General features: G+C 40.0%; 1 long non-coding RNA gene across 1 annotated transcript; it reads right to left on the bottom strand.

Annotated features, from left to right (window-relative positions):
• Nucleotides 1-770: 770 nt before the first annotated feature.
• On the bottom strand, nt 771-1,761 carry LOC117811749. Its single transcript, XR_004631061.1, has 3 exons — nt 1,646-1,761; nt 1,341-1,450; nt 771-1,241 (listed from the first exon to the last, which is right to left on the bottom strand). It is a non-coding gene; the product is annotated as an uncharacterized LOC117811749 (long non-coding RNA).
• Nucleotides 1,762-20,984: the final 19,223 nt, after the last annotated feature.

Raw genomic sequence — 20,984 nt, 5'->3', positions numbered from 1 at the left:
CTTTTCATTTTGTTTTGGTGCCTGACTTCCTGTCCCTCTTGATCTGCTCTGTTGAGATTGATGCGTCATGCTCAGGCATCTGGCAAAAATAGAAGTCTTGCGTATCTGATCTGAAGGGCTCCGACGTATTGGATCAGAGACGCAGCTGGAACGCAACGGATCCAGTGGAAGTTAACACATTGACTAGAATAGAAACCTATCAGATCCGTTGCTGTGACAAATCGGAGACAGACTGAAAATGGAATTCATCCGTAAGTAACATGGCACTAGCAAAGTTAGCTGGTGAGCCTGCTAGCTACCCTTTGCTAGGTAGCAGGGGTGGCACTATGCAACACCAGTTCACAGGCAGGAACAGCTGGTGAAGCAAACATTCATTTAAATTACTTATAATTATTTGTATTAGCAGCACCAAACTGGAAATTCAGTAGTTTAGTTCAAAAACTTGTAGCACATCATTCATAGCCTATCAGATGTAAAACAGAGGATTTTGAGCTGAGACAAATCAGAGAAATACAAGAAATTAATTAAAGCATCACGTCGATTTTCATTGACACCTTCCGCAATTCAACCTATGTGAAAGTTAATATCAGAGAGAGCAGTGTTTAAACACATTTTCAGCTCTTATTAATGACAGCCGCTGATCAAATAATCAAAGCTCTGTGATGCTGCACTGACACAAACACCTACAGCTGGGCAGGTACAGAGAAGAATGATGGGAAAATCATGCTTGTCAGGTAAAGCAATTTTAAGTCAAGGCTGTCATTTAAGAATATCTTAGCAGTGACATTTCATTATTGTATTAACCATTCAACATGAAATAACACTTTGAAAGGCTGACATTCTTCAGTCATTTTAAAGTTACCAAAATCATGACAGGGAAAGTACAAGAAAACTTTCACTTTCTGGTGATTTTCTTTCCCTAAAACTTTGTTTCTTCTTTGTCTTGTATCTTCAGAGCACTTACTGAAAGTTTAAGTGCTTGATAAAGTTTGAGTTTTTATATTGTTGTTGTATATTGTTATATTGGCAATGGCATGCTAGTGCTCGATATATAAAGACAGTGGGAGATGGAGCACTCTGGTTTTTGGGTCTTTTTGCCTTTAACAAACAGGAGGTGGCTGGTGTACGTGTCCTTTGGGCCGAGGTCCAGTTTTGATCATTGTAAGCCAGTCAGGTTAGGTCAAACTCTGTTATCCATTACTTAGGTATGTATATCATCATGTTTAAAATACACGGGAGACCTGAGGGATCAGCAGAGAAGAGAAAATATTGATAGTTCTTAATTATGTAAAAAAAAAAAAAAAAAAAGAATAAGCAGTGTTGTAGTTGAGTCACCTTACCTTGAGTCCAAGTCAGGCTTTGTGTCCTCTATATTCAAAACAAAGTCTGAGTCACCAAAGTAGAATCCAAGTCTGAGTCAAGTCCCCATCTGTAGGCTTCCTGGTAGGAACTGTTGATGAACAAAATGACAGTTTTGCAGTGTCTGCCTCATTAGCAACCCTGTGGAATAGTTACATTATACTTAAATTATCCTTATCTGACTATTTAGGACAGAACTGGGACTCAGGTTCAGAGAAAAGTCCAAGAGACCAAATATTTGAGTTCAGAAGGCAGGTTTCTTTAAGTAACAGTCAAGAGGTCATACCCAGCAAGTCGACAAGTGAAGGCAAGCAAATCCACAAAATCCAAAGATCCAAACAGAGGTCAGAAAACAGGCAAGGAAAGCAAGGCTTGAGAGCATGAAAACACTAAGGTGACAATGACAATTTTGTAGAGGGGTAGGTGGAAGCACAGGGGTATTTATGCAGGTGAGGTTAATTGCAAAAGAGGCACAGGTGTGTTTTAAAAAAGGCGGGAAAAGAGAACAATGGAAGGAATTAACACCAGGGTTACACAAATAAAACAGGAAGTGAATTCAACACACATGAAAACAAACTATGCATAACATTATTTTGCAGCACAATTGCCTTTTTGAGTGTAAAGAGCTCTGTAAATTGGAGTCAAGAAATATGTGTGCACACATTCTTTGCCAACAAAACTGAATCTGATTCTGATTCTGATAAGGGTTTGGGTCCATCATTTTTTTAAACGTTTTTTTATCAAGGCAAGGGAGCAATTCATTTAGTGACACTGTAGCTAGCTTATAACCAACAGTGTTGGATAACACCAAAAATTAAAGCTAGGAAACATAGCTTATGGATGATTTTTTTCTGGCTACATACAATATTATTATGTCAAAAATATAGTTCTTCTGGTTTTTAGATACATTAAAGTTTGAAATAGGTTTTTTTTTCAGTAGTTTAAACTTGAAAAGTTTATTGTCTTGGGGTTTTAGTTGTAAATGTCAGTTTTAATGTCCTATGCTTAACACCTCAAAAAGTCCAAAGCTTGATGGGTCTGATGTGTCTGGCTCTGTTTGCTCTCCTATGATTGGACAATCAGTGTCAAAGGCAGGAGTTTAGTATGCAGTCAAATGACTTTCATAAAAAAAGAGATTTATTCCTCTTTAAAATAAAGGCTTACACGTTTTGACGACTTCCAACTTAAAGTCGGCCAGTGTCAATGTGTTGAGTAAGAACATAAATACAGACTCGGGCAAAGCTTCAGGAAAGCTGCAGCTCATTGGCCAAGCCGCAGTGAGACCAAATTAAAGAGAAAATTCATACTGGGAGGAAATAACAAATCCCAGGCTAATATTTAAGAGGTCACGCTGAGGACAGACTCGACCAAATCCACAGCCCACACTGGAAACACCCTGCAAGTACACACAAGCAGAGATACATAATGCAACTGAAACACCTCCTGCATTGATAGAGCACATGATAAACCAGTATTTGAAATAAGATGATGCTTATGTACAAGTTCATCAATAAAACACGATTCTTAAGGTGCATTTGATGTCACAGTGAAGTGTTTTTAGCTGCTTTAGTTTGAGACAGAGTGAGGGAGCAAGAGATACACACACACACACACACACACACACACACACACACACACAGACCTGACTCGATAATGAATTCAGTTTTGACTTGGTAACAACTGACACAGTTTGGAGGTTGTGTGGGAGACCTGTGTGGGTGTGTGTGTATGTGTGTCTACAGAAGGTGAGTGTGTGTCACCTCCAACAATTCCAATAGCTGTATAAGGTATAAGTCCACACTTTTATACACACTTTGCAAATAAACATCAATGTGTGTGTGTGTGTGTGTGTGTGTGTGTGTGTGTGTGTGTGTGTGTGTGTGTGTGTGTGTGTGTGTGTGTGTGTCTGCATCAGTGTAGGATCACACACACTTACGCTCAACGCCATCCTCCCACATCCACTCCAATGTGTGTGTGTGTGTGTGTGTGTGTGTGTGTGTGTGTGTGTGTTGTACAGTGCAGTGAGTGCCTGCTGCTGGTGTGCGCTCAGTGTGCCTTTATGCAAGGCAGGTGAAAGAGGTAAATTGGGCCGTTCCATCATGCGATGCGGGGAGGCCAGGCTGACATGCTGATCAGGTGTGCATGCATAATGGCCACCAAAAATAAGCTCTGTTTTGAATAATGCCCCCCTATTCCAAAAAAAAGAGAAAGAGGAGAAGAAGAAGAAATGCGGCGGTCTGCTCTCGGTCCGGCTGGGATCTCATCCATCTTAACAATGAATGGAAATCAGAGACAGACTGCCACCGACCGGGGCCTCCACAGAGCCCACTTACATCTCTTTCTCCCACTCACCCTCTCTCTCTCTTCCTCTATCTCTCTATCACCCCGTTATTCTTTGACCCTCTTCTCTCCCTTGTTGCCTCCACATGCTTTTTTCCTCCTTTTTCCTTCGCCGCCTTGAGTTTTTCTCACTTGAATATATGTATTTTTTATCTAACTTGACTCCCGCTTGCCTTTCTCTACCTCCTCTAGAGTGATGTAGTGATTTAAAGATTTAAAGAGTAGAAACCGGACACCCACACTGCTAAACAAATGTATTAAGAGGTCTCAGGACAGGGTTGGCCTTTTTTGACCTGAATGTACCTGTCAAGTCATTTACCCAAAAACCAACCAGACCACTCACAGAGCATGAGGAAAGTACGCCCTACATTTTTTAGTGATGTGTAGACATGGAGCACAACTTAAGTGGACATTTATCACAAGTTCTGACACAGGAACCCCCTTCAAGACTTAACTCAAGATAAGAAGAGGCCCCAGAACTCCTTGAGATAGGACCAAGTATCCCCTATGACCCACCAGTCATCAGTTCAATACATCATGTTGTTTTAAGCGTGGTTGTATGAGGTCAAAAGTAAGTATACTACCCTCAGGAGATGCTGCTCAGCTTGGCCCCTGTGCGAAGAAACCAGTCAGAATAAGCATGAAAGCTAGCCTCTACATGGCTGCATACAGTAATTATGACATGTCTGCCTCTGACTCTGCATCCATTACTGTGTGACCAACATTTTTAGCAAGTACTTAAAGCTCCTTTGAGGAACTTTTTGTTTGTGTCGATTTCAGCACCCCCTGTGAAGAAAGCAATCTTTACTGATTTTTTCCTGTACATGTGAAATGTCATCCTGCCCATTTTAAACCGTTAAATGTATCACTTATGGAGAATATTTGCCATGGAGCTAATGACTTGGGTGGACACCTACCCCCTGCAAGTGGTTTCAGACATTACATTTAACAATATTAAAATAATTTCACCTCTAGTAAACAGTGTTAGTGGGCTTAAAAATATATCAATTTTGATTTTGATTTGATGTTTTCATTTTGAATATGTAAAAGTAAAAAAAAAAAAAAACATACCAGAAAAAAAAGAAATATTTATACAAAAGAAACAAAATCAATCAGTTCCATTATCAAGCACTGAAACATTTTACTTTACATGTACGAGTTGGAAGAAGTTAAAACTTATCTAATCCTACCCCTTCATTCACTATTATCTGGCATTAGTGCACTCCCACAAGTCAAATCTTCATATTTACACCGACAATCAAAAGTAAACCCCTCGTGATTCTCAAAACTTGTCTTCCTCCTTGTACCTCATGAAAATCATTTCTTTATACCTCTTCTTGAACTGGATTATGTTCAGACATTGCTGTAGCTCCATATTGAGCCTGTTCCACAGTTTTACTCCTCAGATTTTAATCCAGTTTGATTCAAGATGGCCTGGTATCACTGATAGGCTAACTTTACATGTAGAGGAAATGATAGGGGGGTCTCGGGAGAGCTTGTCATGGAATGTCAAGTTGGTGTCGGTTTTTTAAGGCTGGTTCAGTTGACTTATACGTGGCTTATCACTGATTACTCACTAACTCAGCCTAACTAACCCAACACATGGCCTAATCTCTATGATTTAACCAAAGTTTATCTGGATACTTACATCGGACTTCCACCAGATCCTGCTCCGTGTGCTGCGTTTTCAGAACGTAGCACACGGACCACAGGACAGCTGGAGTCATGTGGCCAAGGTTTTCCCACAGTAATCACCGGAACTATTATCTGACTCCTGTCCTCATCCATGTTGTCTTTATCGTCCTCTGAAAACCTCTGACCTGTTGACTCCAGGCCTGCCTCTGCTCATCATGACGGTTTGTTGTTGCAGTTAAGTGAAATACGATCCAGTGACACCATGGAGTGTTGTCTTCTGAAAATTAATTGCTTTAATTTTGTTTTGGTGCCTGACTTCCTGTCCTGCTCCATCTGCTCTGTTGAGATTGATGTGTCGTGCTGCAGCATCCGGAAAAAAAAATTGCATATCTGATCCAGAGGCCTCCAACCCTGCTGGATCAGAGACGCAGCCGGAACCCAACGGAGCAGATCCAGTGGAAGTTAACACATTGTCTTGAAACAACTTAAAAACAACTCCGGCTACAGATTTGAAAGGGACGGGACATGGATCTGGTGGACTTTGGCTGTAACGCGACTACTGTCACTGTTAAACCCATGGAGAGTTTGTGCTCTACTGTGTCATTGGTACATCCTCCTACTTGCTAGACTAAGTCAATGCTAACCTTACCTAAACATCACCTTTCTAAAAGCACCCACAAGTTGACTGTAAAATGTTTTGACGGATGTCTAAAGACAATGCCACAACATACTAAGTCACTCAAGTACCAATTTTTAACAGTTTGCTGTGGAAAAACTTTACCAACCAACACAGGACCAGTCATCACCAAACATCAGAGTTGGACTTCACTAATGCTCGTAGAGTTAAGTCAAAACAGAACCAGCCTCTCCTCTGCTGCACATCTTATTTCTCTTCTACTTTCCTGTAGATAAACATGCAGTTTTTCTTAATTTCCTGGCTGTCTCCTCCTCCCTAACCCGCCCCTTCTCTCTCTCCTGGGTAAAGAAACGAGCTGGCAGTATAAGTGTTATTCATGGCTTGGACAGAGGGTGAGTTTTATTGCAGGTAGATAAAAAGATATCGTCCTTCTGCTGCTGTCTACATGCACTATGTACACTGTCGTTAATATGTGATGTGCTTCTCTGCAGCAAATAGATGTGCAATTAAGATACTGCAACAGAGTCGCTTTAGCATGAAGAAAGAGAGTAAAATATAAGTATGGTACTTTATGTAGTACAGTTCAAATGGCCTGTATGCTGCCGGTGGGAGAGTGTGTGCAGACCAACAGGGTATTTGTGTTTGGGGTTGGTGCATACACAGGTTGTTACTTCTACTATTGACTATGCATTATCAGTAATTGTCTCATGTAGGTCTGGATAAAGTGTTTCATGGTGGTGTGTCAGATGCTTGTCCTACACTAACAAGGTAAAAATACAATGTAGTCTAAACTTTGAAACTGAAATAAGTTTCTTTTAGTGTATGAAGACGTGTGAAAGGCCCCAAACTGTTCCTTCATTCTTTCAAGTTAAACAGTCCAGAAGCAGAAAATGTTACCCGAATGAGCAGAACAACAGTGAACCCAAGAGGTAAACTCGCCATACATTCAAGAAGCTGAGTAAGTCAAATCCTACAAGGTGAACAAGGTCAGGAATGGACACCAATTGCGGAAGAGAGCTGATTTGAAGAAGACAAAGATATTCAGACCAGATCTGAGCTGCCTTACTATATTTAACAAGGAAGAACAATATTTAACTACCACTGCTATGCCAGTGACACACAACTCTGCAGCACTTTTGTTCCCTGTTGTCCTGCTTGAGTGATACCAAATGTTGGATGTCTAATAACTTCCTGAGTCTAAATGACTCAAAAACAGAGGTCATTATCATCGCTCCCTGTAAGCCCCAAAATGACACCAGTCACTTAATTTCTAGCTAGGGCCCATTAGCCAGTTATGTCAAAGATGAAGCTCGAAACCTCTGTGTTATATGTGATTCAAATCTCAGCTTTAAAACTCAAGTCTCCAAAGTTGTGCAGTGTTGTTTCCAATAGTTGAGACTAATCTCCAAGGTTAGACCATTTATTTCATTGGCTACCAGTTAATTTTAGAATTGATTTTAAGATTGTATTACTTGTTTTTAAAGCCCTACATGGTCAAGCAAATCCATATATTTGTGACCTCTTAACTTCTTATGATCCAAATTGTTGTTTAAGGTTCTCTGGCAGAATCCTTCTTTATGTTCCTGACTCTCGACTTGTAACTAAAGGGGATCGGGTCTTTGCAATCCAGGCCCCTAAACTTTGAAACTCCTTCCCAGATGATCTTAGGTTAGCTGAGCCTGTGTCCTCTTTTGAATCCTCACTAAAAGCAGTATTTTTTCTTAAGGCTTTCTCTGAACTGGTGTGCCATTAATACTTCATTTGTTTACATCTGGTTATTTTAACTTCATGATATTATTGTTTTATCAGCTTGTTTCAGCCTTGTTGTTTTTAATGTATGTCTCTATGGCACCTTGTAACTCTGGTTTTGAAAGGTGCATTACAAATAAAATGTACTTTTAATATTATTTAACTTCATCTAGATAGATAGAACACCAGCATGACGTGGCCCTTGTCATGCTGGTGTTTTCCAAAGTTCTCTTTACTCTGAGAAGCTCGTTTTTATCCTGTCATGATTATAATGCACCAAGCAATGGGAGACAGTGATGAGTCCAATGGGAACCATGTTGCTGTCTGACATATTGACACACATATCTAAACAAACGGCATCAATAGTGACACAAATACAGACATGGCCAAACACACTGGTCACTGTGTAAGAAGATGTGGAATAAACACAATGGACCTGTGCTCTAATGAAAAGGAGAAGAGCTCAGTGAAGGAACCCACCCAGTACGCTCTCTTCTCAATATTTAAGCTCCACCGATAAGCGACATAAACTCCCACATGGACCTTAATGCCCCTCACAACCCAGACATGAAGACGGGGAAAGATGGACAGTGAGAGTCAGGATGATCCAGTGGGCACCTCCCGGAACTAGTGCTCAGGCCCACGACACCTCGGGGAGGTTTACCATGGACAACATAAGCTCCCGAAAACTGCAACCATTACATTCAGAGCTCCCTGCTGACTGGCTGCAGTAAAGGTCTCAAACCCAGTCTCCTCCATAGTATCAGAAAGGACTTGAAATCCAAAATGCACGTCAAATCAATTGTTCTTGGTTTCTGTTGTTATAGTTAGTTGTCATCATGCAGATTTGTTGATTGATGAGATCTGAAGACTTGAAAGACACACTTTGAGTAGTTTGAAAGACTGGATGAATGTTATCTGTTAAGGGAAGATGCAGGGGGAAGGCCACACAGGACACAGTCTTGTATTGGAGGCTGATCCATGCACACACACAAACAAATAAATAAATAGATTTAAAGATAAAATAAAATAAACAATAATAATAAGAAAATTGTGACAACAAGTTAAGTCTGAAATTGTATTTGAAACCTGAGAACTTGAGTTACTTTATTTCAATCAATTCTTATACTGAACTTTCCCTCCTCAGTGATTTCATGTTTATTACAGAAACATGCTCCGAACACAGAACGACAAGTCTTCGCTTTGGTGTAATGGCAAAGAGATGTACAGGAAGAAAAACAAATGATTCAATAAAAGGATGTTGTAGTTGTCGGCTGAACTGAGGGGCAGAAAGTAAAAGAATAAGAAGAGGTTACAGAGGGCACTAGTGAGGAGGAGAGAGGAGGAATAAGAAAAAGGAAAACAAGAAAAGAAGTAAAGAAGACGAGAGAACGTGGACAGAGGAGCTGAAGCAAGTAAAAGTAGAAGAAAGGAAGAAGCAAGCGAGTGGCAAGGACAATGGTGGCGAGAGGTGGAGGGTGGAGGAGGAGGAGGAGGAGGAGGAGGGATGGGAGATGAAGTGGTAAAGGATGGAGTGTGGATAGAGAGCGTAGGGGAGGACAGGAGGGAGGAGGAGAAGGAGGTGGTGGTTGCAGCAGCGGTGGCAGGGCGTGTTTCTATGTGTAAGCGTTTCCTTCAGCCGGGGTGATTGAGCACCTCTGCCCTGAACTCTGGGTAATGAGCGGAGAGAAAAGGGAAAACTTCTGCCCTGGAAACTTCCCAAATTATTTAGAGGCTTATGGTGGCGGGAAAAAAATTACAATATGCACAATCCACCTTCACGATACCGGATGAAAAATAATGAAATTCTTTGTGACAGCCCTTCCAACCTCTAGCTGTATAATGATTTTTTTTTCAGCCCCCCCCCCCACCCCCCACCCTTCTCCACCCGCCACCCTCCACCCCCTCCATTCTCCATCCCCTCTCTCCCTCTCCCTGAGCCTGTAGTATCCGGGTACATCTGTTTTGCATGAGATGCATAAAATGACAGGACTTAGACAGCCACTGCATCTAGTGACAAAGATTACTGTCAGCCACCTTCGCCAGTTAATACATCATTGCCACTGGTCCGTTCCCTGCCTCTGTCTCCTAGCGACAGCCTATCCCTCGGCGAGGCCCGGGCCATGTGATGAACACCCCCCAACCCCTCTACACACCTCCCTACCCTACTCTTCAGCTTACCTTTTTACATTACAAAAAATAAAAGATGAAGAAGAAGAAGAAGAGCAATTTTCAACTTTACATTTTTATTGTATTACCATAAAATATTGGTGCGAGCTCGGCATCGGCATTCATATCGAAGGAATTTGATTCTGGTGGTGATTATGCTGCATTTATACTTGTTAATCTGCAGCTGCAAGAGAGGAAAAAAAGTGGGGGCAGAGGTGGGGGGGAGAATAATATTTGCTTTTGGATATTAGTTTTTTCCCCCATTAGATACAGGACACAGAAACTTTTAAATGGTGCAAGAAAGCCAGAGAAGAGTGTAGAGAAAGACCTCTTAACATGCAAATGATATGCATGGTTATCTGATGGTCCACTGGTTAAAAAATGGCTGTTAAGGTTTGGTAGGTTTGGTAAATCTGTTACAGCTGGTCTCTTGGTTTCAGTTATTTCAAAGTGTACATTTCATTTCTCGACAGTGTGGTCACAAAACAGTACCCGGACTGAACATGACATATAGTACCATGCTGGGTGGTGGCTGTTTTTATTCATCAAATGTAACCTGACAGCACCATAATAACATTGAGGTAGAACAAAGAGCAATAAATACAATTTCAGGTGAGAGTCATTGGCGGTGACTTGTTCATACGAGCACAACTGTCACCCAAAGACCAGAAACTGTTGTAAGAGCCAGGGTTGTTGTTGATTTGTTTATTTCATCTTTGCAGCAATTTATGGGTGCATCAGCTGATGGTAGGATCCACCTTAGTAGGTCAATACCAAGCAGCAACCTCCGGCTGCGAGATTGAAGCCAATGCAGAAGTGTTACAAACTGCAGTTCAGTGTCCGCTTGAGGCCGGCTCTGGAAGTATCGGAAACCACATACACACCAAGTCAAAAAAGCCGATCTTTACAGCAGAGATAAACATGTTTACTGCCTGGTACAAAAAATTTGTTTAGTCTGAATAGCTCATTTCTTGATTGGCACACACTGTATGGGGGGTTGATTTTTTCATAACGAATATATTTTATTGTTTCGAATATATTAAGACAAGCAGGAACACTGTAGCTGTTAGCTAGGAGGCTCAAAGTCCGCCTCTTTTCCTCACACAAGCTCGACAGAAGTTAGGTTGAGGTCAACATTTCCAATATGGCTCCCACCGACGATTGGCTTCAAAACAGCACTTCAGAAACAGATGGGTGACATCACGGATACTACGTCCATTATTTATATCGTCTATGATCAATACATGTGCTTCATTAAGAGCGTTGTGTCTTGTTACTTTGATTATTAATCAGTGTTTCTCTATGATTAACTTATTGATTGTAGATGTTTCTCTAATGAACATAATGAACGTTCCATGCTTCACCTGGTGTTGGAAACCTGGCATGTACCAAGTTAGAATCTCTGTAGGGGAGGATGTAATGGTTCGTCTTTTTGTTCTTGTGAACCAGCCAATGTAAGTTCAAGTCTGGCTAAATAGTGCTCCAGTATTTCAGGGAAACTGAAGGGTCACCGTTTCAGGTTACGCTACAGACTCTGTGTTGTTGTTGGGCTTGTAGTCTGAGAGGTGTCACTGTTGTGCTCATCCATGTGCAAGCTCCCTCACTTTAACATCTCATAGGGTTCTGTTTGTGCATGTTTGAGTGTATTTCAGCCTATGTGTGTGTAGTAACAGACTGAAACAATTCAAATATTCCCTTGGGGGATAATAAAGTATGTGAAATTGACTTTGTAGAGTTATTGTTCCTTTTAAATACTTTGGAAATCTTGATGTTGGTAAATTTATTTTTATACCCTGAACTGATGGCATACATTTACCCTAAGTGTTTGAAACCATGGCTCTTTGTCAGATAGCTGGTGAACACTTTTTGATTGTGTTTCCTTTGTGGTGTGATTTTGTGTTTTGGGTGTCCTTTTCTGTGATGCAGAAACAAAGTGAAGTAGAGACGTTCCTTGACTGCTGACATATGTTTAAAGGAGTTGTTGGTGGGTCTCAAATTTTCAAGTACTGTTGGTAACATCCTTGTTTAGAAATTCAGATTTGTAGGTAACACTGGTAGCTGAGAAGCCACTGCACCGCTGTGTGCCACCATGGTACCTCCTAATAATGTACCATCAACACAAACTACAATATGAACATATGTAGTCATTTTCCCCATGCTTTTGTATATTAGGTTGTATTCTGGAAAAACAGTTGAAAGATGTATAAGAAAAAATATGAATAAATACGTATTTGGGATGGCACCAATGGTGGCCAATTGAATATCAAAGGGCTGCAGATCCTCTGGACACACCCCACCTATTAATTTATAAACCTTACAAATAACATATTGATGTTTAGTTCAAGGGGATTAAATAACAATGTTAAACAAATTCTTAAAAGAGCTGTAGTATTCTGACTTAAAGCTAGGGTTGGTAGTCTCGGAAAACCAGCATGAATTTGAATGTAGCTTTTCCTCATGACTCCGTCTAACCCCTCCCCTCCTCCCTCAGAGCTCCTCCAAAACGACGCCCCCCCCCGCTCACATGCACGAGCGCCGCTGATTCTCGACCATATGATCGTGACTGATTCAAAACCGGTCCTCACCAAAACATTATCATAGTGAAAGTTAAAAACACAAACAAACATGGCTGCTGTTAGTACTCACAACTATCATGCTAGCATTATCCAGTTGTACTGGTGACACGATATCAGGAGAAAAGTTATAACACATATAATACTGTAACAACTCTACTGTTTGTTAAACGTGTTCAGTGTAGATGTTCTTAATTCCTACAGTGTTGACGGTCAGTGAAGGCATCAGGAGAGGTGTAGAGTGTGCGAGTGGGAGAGAGGAGAGACAAGAGGAGAAGTTCTTCATTCATTCAAACATTGATTGTTGTTTTGTTGGTTGGCGTGAGCACGGCCGACAGTGACCGGTTATTAAAGCTCAACGTGTTCACGAATCGGCTCGTCATCACTACAGCATCCGGACGGACGCTACAATAAATATATATTTTCTGTAGGACTTACTGAACGTCATTGATTATTCTGCTTGTTGGTGAGAGCTTTTTAGACTCTGATCCAGACTACAGTCCTGAGCAAAGCACCTCATCAGGTCAGAGGGGACAGGCCCGAGGACGAGCGAGAGGGGCAGTAAATAGAGTCAGGGGAAGTAGAGGCAGGAGACGGGGACTCGGAGGTGTGCACGCCGGGGAAATGTACGCGCAGGAGGAGGGCAGAACAGCTGGGTGGGATTTGATTGGTTTAAAATTTGGGGAGCCAAAAAACGGTGATTGGTTGGTGTTTTCTCAGGTTTACTCCGGCTGTAGATAGCAGGTTTTTTTTCACTCTTTTTTAGGAACACATCATGTATTGATTGCCATCAGGAAATGAAGATCATTTTAACCAGTATCACAAAAAGTGTATCTAAATCTGATTACCAACCCCAGCTTTAAATGCGGTTTCCCTCAGAGACTTCATACTGTCTGACAAATAATGTTGAATTTTTCTTTGCACTACATCTGTCACTGTGACTCATGACATGACGTATGACTCTTTTTCAATGCAAGAGTCATTTGATGACACTATGACATCTAAATATGACTTATCCTCCAGGTATTCATGCAGAAAGAGTGACACGAGTACTTGTCAGGCTGCGTTTGGCCCTAGCAGTAGGATGAGGCGGCTTGTGTGTGGCTAGAAAGTTTAAACATTGGGCAAAAGTAAAAAGCCTGAAAATCACTCACTGCCGCTTGTTAAAGCCTTAATGACGTGACTGAACGCGACTCATAAGCGTGTTTCAACATCCAGAGTCCCTTTTCTAATGTGGATTTTGGCAGCTGGACAGTAAGAAGACACTTCAGAGAGATTTCAGTGACTAAATCAAAGGGAAACTGTACGAGTGAGGGGACAAAAATAGGATCTGAAAAGTAGAGATGACATGTGGCCCACCCCCGAACCTGCTGGAATTAAACCACTGCCTATAAACCTTTCTTTTTCTCTTTTTTTAATAAAGTAGCTGATGGATTATATTTAAATATATTCTGAAAATATCCAACCTTAAATCAAGCCCCTTTGTTTATTAAGCACATTCTTACTTGGTGCTTTGAACTGTTGATGGAAAGAGTGATAATCAGCTGTGTGTGTCCACACTACAAACAAGGAGAACATAACACTTTAACTTAATGTAGTCACATCGGTAAAGGTAGAAACTTCAAATAGAAATAACTCATTTCTTCTGCTACCACAATTAATCATAGGTTATAAATATAAACTCAGCACTGTATGTTATATTTGATCTGGGTTCAATTGCAGACTTACGAGGCTCAGTTTCCTTTACAAACACTGCTGCAATTCTTTCATTCAAAGGTGCGATATCAGTGTGATGTATGCACTCACTCACACCGATTGTCTCACTGTTGTTTGAATAGCTGCCACTCTTCTCTACATACTTGGTTCCACTGCATCTGCCTGTTTTTACTACCTATTTGTCAAACACAGCAGCTTGGTCAGTGATCGGATGTGTTTGGACCCTCCAAGAAATCATTTCACCTTCTTATTTTTTGGTGCAGGTCAGGTGGGAAATAATAAAGATTGTGGAAGTCCACTAACAATGGTGTCTGTGGAGAGAGATGGTCAAACAAAATCAGGGTTGTCACTTGGGAGTCTGGGGTCTGATTCTCTGTTTGAAACCAGAAGACAATGACTCATTTAAGAGGTAAACTTGAATTTAAACTATGTAACAGATACAGTTTATGTGACAAAAATGTATACATGTATAAATGTATATCAGATCATTAGTTACTAAACCAGTGTACTTTAGTATGTCCAAACACAAGCTATGTTATATTAGCATACTGCCTGGACATTATCAAATTGAGACAGCAATATGTTAATATTGCACACTTTGCTTTCCAGGCGTGCATGGGTTGTTTTTGATACTTTACTCAATTTTTCAGGATTAATACTAAAGCATGAGCACAACAGCGCAGAGTGGCGTACAGCAAAACATCCTGGTCCACTCTCACTGGGCATGTGCTCATGTGCATCCCAAAAGAACCCAAAGCTGCCCCAAACTGCCTGCGTGAGCCTTGCTCATCCTAATTACAAATAACACATGAAAATAACACAAATGCTTCACGCTTGTATACATGCACATTTGCAAAGTTATCAAGTAACAAGATTATGTACAAAATAACAAAAATAAACATTAGAGTGGGGTGATGTAAGCTTATCAATTATCAAACACTTTCATCCATTACTTTTGTCAGTTACACTATAGATGTTGCATGTAATTTAGCTTAAACTTAAGTTCACCTGAGTGAAAAAGGCTGCAGTTCATCAAGTGTCCACTTGAGGCTGGCTTCACAAGCAAAGAAAACCCTTTAAAGTCCACTTTCACAGGAATGGATTTGGTCACTGCAGCTTATTTCTTTGTTAGTGACAACTGTGTGACAGGTGATTTATTTATAACTCATCAGTTTCTATCATATTAGCACTCTAAATTATGCAGAGATAATTAAGGGCGTGGCTGATTTGACTGACAGGTTGATGGTCACCAGTGATTGCTTGAACTCCACCTCTTTGTCTATTTCTATATAAGCTACAAGTTAGTTGAAATCAGAGTTGCCATTATGGATTCAAGACCTCTTTGAGCTTAATAACACTTCTTGATAAAGGAGCAGGTTATGTTCCTTAGACTGCATCCATGTTCAGTGCAGTCTATGGATTTCAGTGTAGGGCTGTAGTATTGCTGTTATAGAGGCTCTATCATGTTTTTCTTGGTGGAATCATAGAGGATAAGTCACAACACAACAGGGTTTGTAAGTTCATACCCGATAAGCACTGTTAAAGGAATTCCTGATAGATTTTACTTTAATCAACTGTTTTTGTATTTACTGATGAACTGCTGCACTAACTGGAAGGCAGCACTTCCATCTATTGTCCACATCTGATCCACATTCAGATCACACTGTTCTGAAATTACAGAGAGATTTGGCAGCCTTGATGGAGGTGCGTGCACAGCGAGTCTTTAATAGTTTTAATTTAGTCACTTACCTGACTTATTAATAACACCAGCAGGTAATATCAGAACACGCACACACAAACACTGATCCCTGCTGTGTGCAGCTTACAAAGTGATGAAACACGACTGAGGGAAACAATCGCCTTTTATTCCACTCTGTTCTTGCTCTCATTCCTTTGTCTTACATTTCTCTGTTCTCCATCGCCTTGGATTTAGTTGTTGTTATTGACTCACGCTGCTTCTCTCTTGTCATTATTTCTACCTTTCCCTTCTCTCATCCCTCTCTCTTTCATCACGCCGCCCCCCGTCCTCCCCTCCACTGACATTGTAATGTTACTGCACACGACTTTATCTCGCCTGAAAAGGTGAAGCCATGAATGATCTCTCCAATTTAAAAGCACTCAACCCTCACGCCGCCTGAAATGAATATTTTGCATATATTCATGCAACAATGATTCAATTTGAGGATATTATTTGCAAACAGTGGCTGAATTCTCTGCAGCATTAATAACAGAGCGGCGGGCCGATATCAGCGGGATGAAAAATGTATTTATTCTGACATGTTTAGAATGAACCGGCGCGATTAATTAAAAAGTAAACAATAAAGAGAAGAGTCAGATGGAAAAGGAGAGATGGAGGAGTCTGTGAAAAGGTTCATCCACATTTTCTTTCTTTTCTGTTGCTTGTTGGAGTTGTTTGGAGGTTGTGTGACTGTGGAACATAAATTTGTTGATATCTTCACTTGTTTTTTGTGGATGTCTTTTCCAAATGGAAAAATAAAAAAGGTAGCCTTGCAGAGAATACGAGTGAAAGTATTCCTTGGGTTGGATTCCTTTTGGTTCAACTGATTTTGATCCCGGTTCTGCTTCTTGATTACAAATCTTGATTCTTGATTTTCAGACAATAAAAGAACAACAAATATTTCAAGATCAAGAATTAGCCGGCCTTTATCGTTGAGGCTTTTTCAAGAGTGAAACGTCGACTGTGACAAGGATTTTTCCTTTTTTCCTTCATTTAAAGAAACAAACATTTCTCTTTCTTTTAAGAATATATGAACAAGAAAAATTACAAACCAAAAGTATTTAATAAATTGCATTTTTTAAAAACTTGATCACCCTAGAATCTAACACAACATCAAGATTTGTTTGTTATATAAGAATCAGAATCAGAAATACTTTATTTACCCCGGAGGGAAATTTAGTCATTACAGTTGCTCTTATACACAATAAGTAAGAATATAAAATAAAATTAATAGAAATAAGTAATAAAATAAGATATAAATATGAAAACATTAATAATAGTTCTAATAATAATAATAATAAAAGTATGCACAAAAATACAGGGAAAGATGGTAATACAATAAACAACAAATAGCGGTAAGCATGTTGCAATTCTAAACTCTGCTGACTCAACAGTGCCAAAGGGATGTAACCCTCTCACCATAAAGTGACATTCCTCCACCTTCTCCCATAATTAATGGACGTAGTATCTGAGACGTCACCCGTCTGTTTCTAAAGCACTGTTTTGAAGCCAATCGTCGGCAGGAGCCATAATGGAAACCTTACTTCTGTTGAGCTAGTGTGAGTTTAAGAGGCGGCCTTTGAGACTCCTCGCCAACAGCTACAGTGTTCCCGCCTGCCAATCAAGTCAGCTGTGCTTCTCATAATGGAAAACTCGTAAATTTGATATCTTCGAATTTGCCACGTTATGAAAAAATTCCCCATTTCTAGATCAGCACACACATGAGTGTGTGCTGATCTAGGAATGAGCTATCCAGACTATACTCATGTATAGTCATACATGTTTACTTCTGCATGAAATAAAGATCTATTTTTTTGAATATGTGTGTTTATGGTTTCCTGTACTTCCGGAGCCAGCCTCAAATGGACACGTGAGAAACTGCAGTTTTTAACACTTCCAAATTGGCTTTAATTCTTGCGTCCGGAGGTTGCTGCTTGCCTTCTCCTTGTTCACCCCACCTCCGTCTCTCATTAGGAACTGGGGATGAAAGGAAGCTCTCTTAATGTGTCTGGCTCAACTGTGTCTTGTACTGTGGTGTGACGGGATGCTGCTACAGATTGAAATCACTACCTTTGGCCACGGGTGACCACAACACATCAGAAACAGTACTTTCCCTTGAAGTCACACCATGTTATAGTAAATGCTTTGCCATTTTGGATGTGTTTCCTACCTTGTATAACATGTCTTTGCTACATGTTGCACTTTGCTGTGGCATTATCTTTTAAAGTGAAACTTGGCAAAACTTTCTGCTCCCTGCGGCCCACTATGGTCCTCATCTCACGACTTTGATGTCCCACTGCGTCACAAATGATATAATGTTACAGCTCAGCAGGTCCTGGCAGACAAGTACAAGTTATATGGACTGTACAATTCTCACTGAGGCTCAGTCCTGAGATATTTATGTTGCTGCTATAGGAACCAGAAAGTGCCCAAGCCTAAGATCGCCTGAGCATGAGCTTCAAAATCCTCCATGCAATCTGTGATATCTCTTATCGCTAAGAATTGAGAATCAAGCTACATTTCAACAACATGATGCAGAAATCTTTGTCTTTCTCTCAGAGAAATGGAACATTTTCTTAAATTGAAAAAACTCTGAGCACAAAAAATCTGCAACAGTTTAGTAAAAGAAGTCTGTGAAATCCCTCAGTGGTCAAACATTGGAAGAGTTTTCTTTAAACAAACTATCTGCAGTCTGTCAGGGGAGAAATTTACAACACAGTACAATTACTCTCTGAGCTTATTTACAGGTTCTGTCCAGTTTGCTTGTTAGGCAGCGGCTCAGGGAGATGGGGATTAAAGCGAGTGCAGGAGTGAGACTTTGGTGTTAAAATAAACATCTGTTCACTGTTATCTCTTTGTGAGATCCTGTAGTCTGCAGAATAACTTTGAAATACATGAAACATAATCGCTGAACAAAAAGTTGACCATGCATGGATAACAGAATGCAGTGTGTGTATGTGTGCAGGAGCAGAACGGTGTCACAGAGGGCACAGGATGAAAACACCTCCTTTACAAACGTCAGGCCTGGAAGTTGCATTTCTTCATGCAGCCTGATATGACTTCCTCAAAAAAGTTCATACCTGATGAGAACAGACGTCACACCATTAAACAAACAGGTTATTAAAAGTAATCTGTGAAGCTAGTCACAGCAGTTGTTGAAATGTGTATTTATATATTTATTAAAAACACAGCAGGATAAAGGAACAACACAGGCGTCAAAAAACAACACAAACACAACAGTGGGTGCAGTCAGCAAACGTGCAACTACATATTCAAGTATTTCACTATAAATGCTGCAGATATAGAAATATCAACTCAAAGTTTTGTTGTTTGCAAACGTTCCTTAATTGTTCAGAAAGTGCAAACTGAATGCTGTAAACTGAAGCATGCTAACTCGAGCTAATGCCAAAGTGATTCAGAGGGGGTCAGACATCTAATGCTCTCCTCCATACTGTTGCAGAGCTCCACCATAACTTAGCATCTCAGTGTGTTGTAACCACTGTTACATCGTTTTAGTTTTTGAATGCGCAACTTATTCTGCAATTAACGTCAGGATATTTATATCATTTATTTCTGTATAGACTTTCCATATCTAGCTTGTTTTTAATATTTTTTGGGGGTGTTTAAAAATGAATAGGTAAATTAAAAATGACACGAAAACTAGCAATATAATTTCATCCTCATATCAATCAGACCAATCAGACTTATTTTGTAAAGCTCTTTTCATGCTATGACATTGTAAGTGCTGTACATAAAAAAAATTGAAAGGGAATCAATTACAAAATATTTTGAATATTTTTCCTTACACAGGAAATTAAGCTCACCAAATTAAAATAAATTAATAAGATAACAATTTTTTTTTTATTAAACCAGTAAAATAAATTAAGATACTATACTTTAAAAAGTGAAAAAAAAATGTTTTAACTAGATAATAAATTAGTAAAGTAGGCCAAAATAAAACTATTACAAGAATAAGACTCAGTTAAGAGCGAGACTAAAAAGGTCGGTCTTGAGTTTGCTTTTAAATATGTTTATGCTCTGTGCCGCCCTCAGATCTTCAGGTAGGGTGCTCCACAGGCGTAAGCCATGATGATGAAAAGCTGCCTCACTGTGAGTCTTTGTTCTAACTGTTGTTACCATTAAAAGTCCACCTCCCGAAGACCTGAGGGCTCTCACAGGCTCATATGATAAAAGCAGATCTGATAAATAAGAAGAAGCAAGACCATTAAGAGATTTAAAAACCAATAGAATAATCTTAGAATCTATTCTAAAAGATACTTCTACCCTATTGAGGCTTGAGGATAGGACACTCAATTGAGTCATATCCAGTTGCAGCCCTGGAGCCAAAAGCCCCTGGCACGACAAAAGTCTCTGCCATGGTAAAAAAAAATGTCAGTCTTTTTGCATATAAAAAAAGGTGGGTAATTTCGTCACTTTTTATGTCAATTTTATAATTAAAAGGTAAAGATGACGACATTTATTTATTGTAATTTTTACAAGGCATTTAAGAATGGGCATCACACTGGACAGTATTGTCTTCAGTTGTGAGTTGTTTCCCCAGTTGTTGCCAGTGTCTTCATTTTAGGGACTGAGCTATGAAAGTGTGAAGTGTTTGAGTTGAACTTGGAAAATTGCTCTATCCAAAACATTTTAATAGACTTCTGATTCGTCCTTCACCCCACACAAAACTTTGACAGCAAGCACCAAGACACCATTCTGTTTGGGTCACTATGGCCATTACACATGAACACTGGTATTATTTAAAGCTCCTGTCTAGCATTTTTAGAATTTTAAGAAAAGGACTGATTTTTTCTATGTAGGCGATTTGATGCCTGTAAATGATGACACAGTAATTTTGGAGCGAGCCTTTTGGCATATTTGCCACTGCAAAGAGTCATGACAGGTGAAATGTTTGACTGTTGGAAGAAAGGGTGACATGTTGTTAAATAACAGGACTTACATATGTACAGAACCAGATCGACAAAGACATAAAAAGTACTGCTCTGTCTACAAGGGATGCCAAAACAAATCCCAATCCAAAGGTCTTCAGGGGAGCTTTAAACTGAAG

Source organism: Notolabrus celidotus, chromosome 4 (assembly GCF_009762535.1).
Source record: "Notolabrus celidotus isolate fNotCel1 chromosome 4, fNotCel1.pri, whole genome shotgun sequence".
NCBI lineage: Eukaryota > Metazoa > Chordata > Actinopteri > Labriformes > Labridae > Notolabrus > Notolabrus celidotus.
Note: the sequence above shows the minus strand (reverse complement) of the source record. Positions and strands in the feature narration are given on the sequence as shown.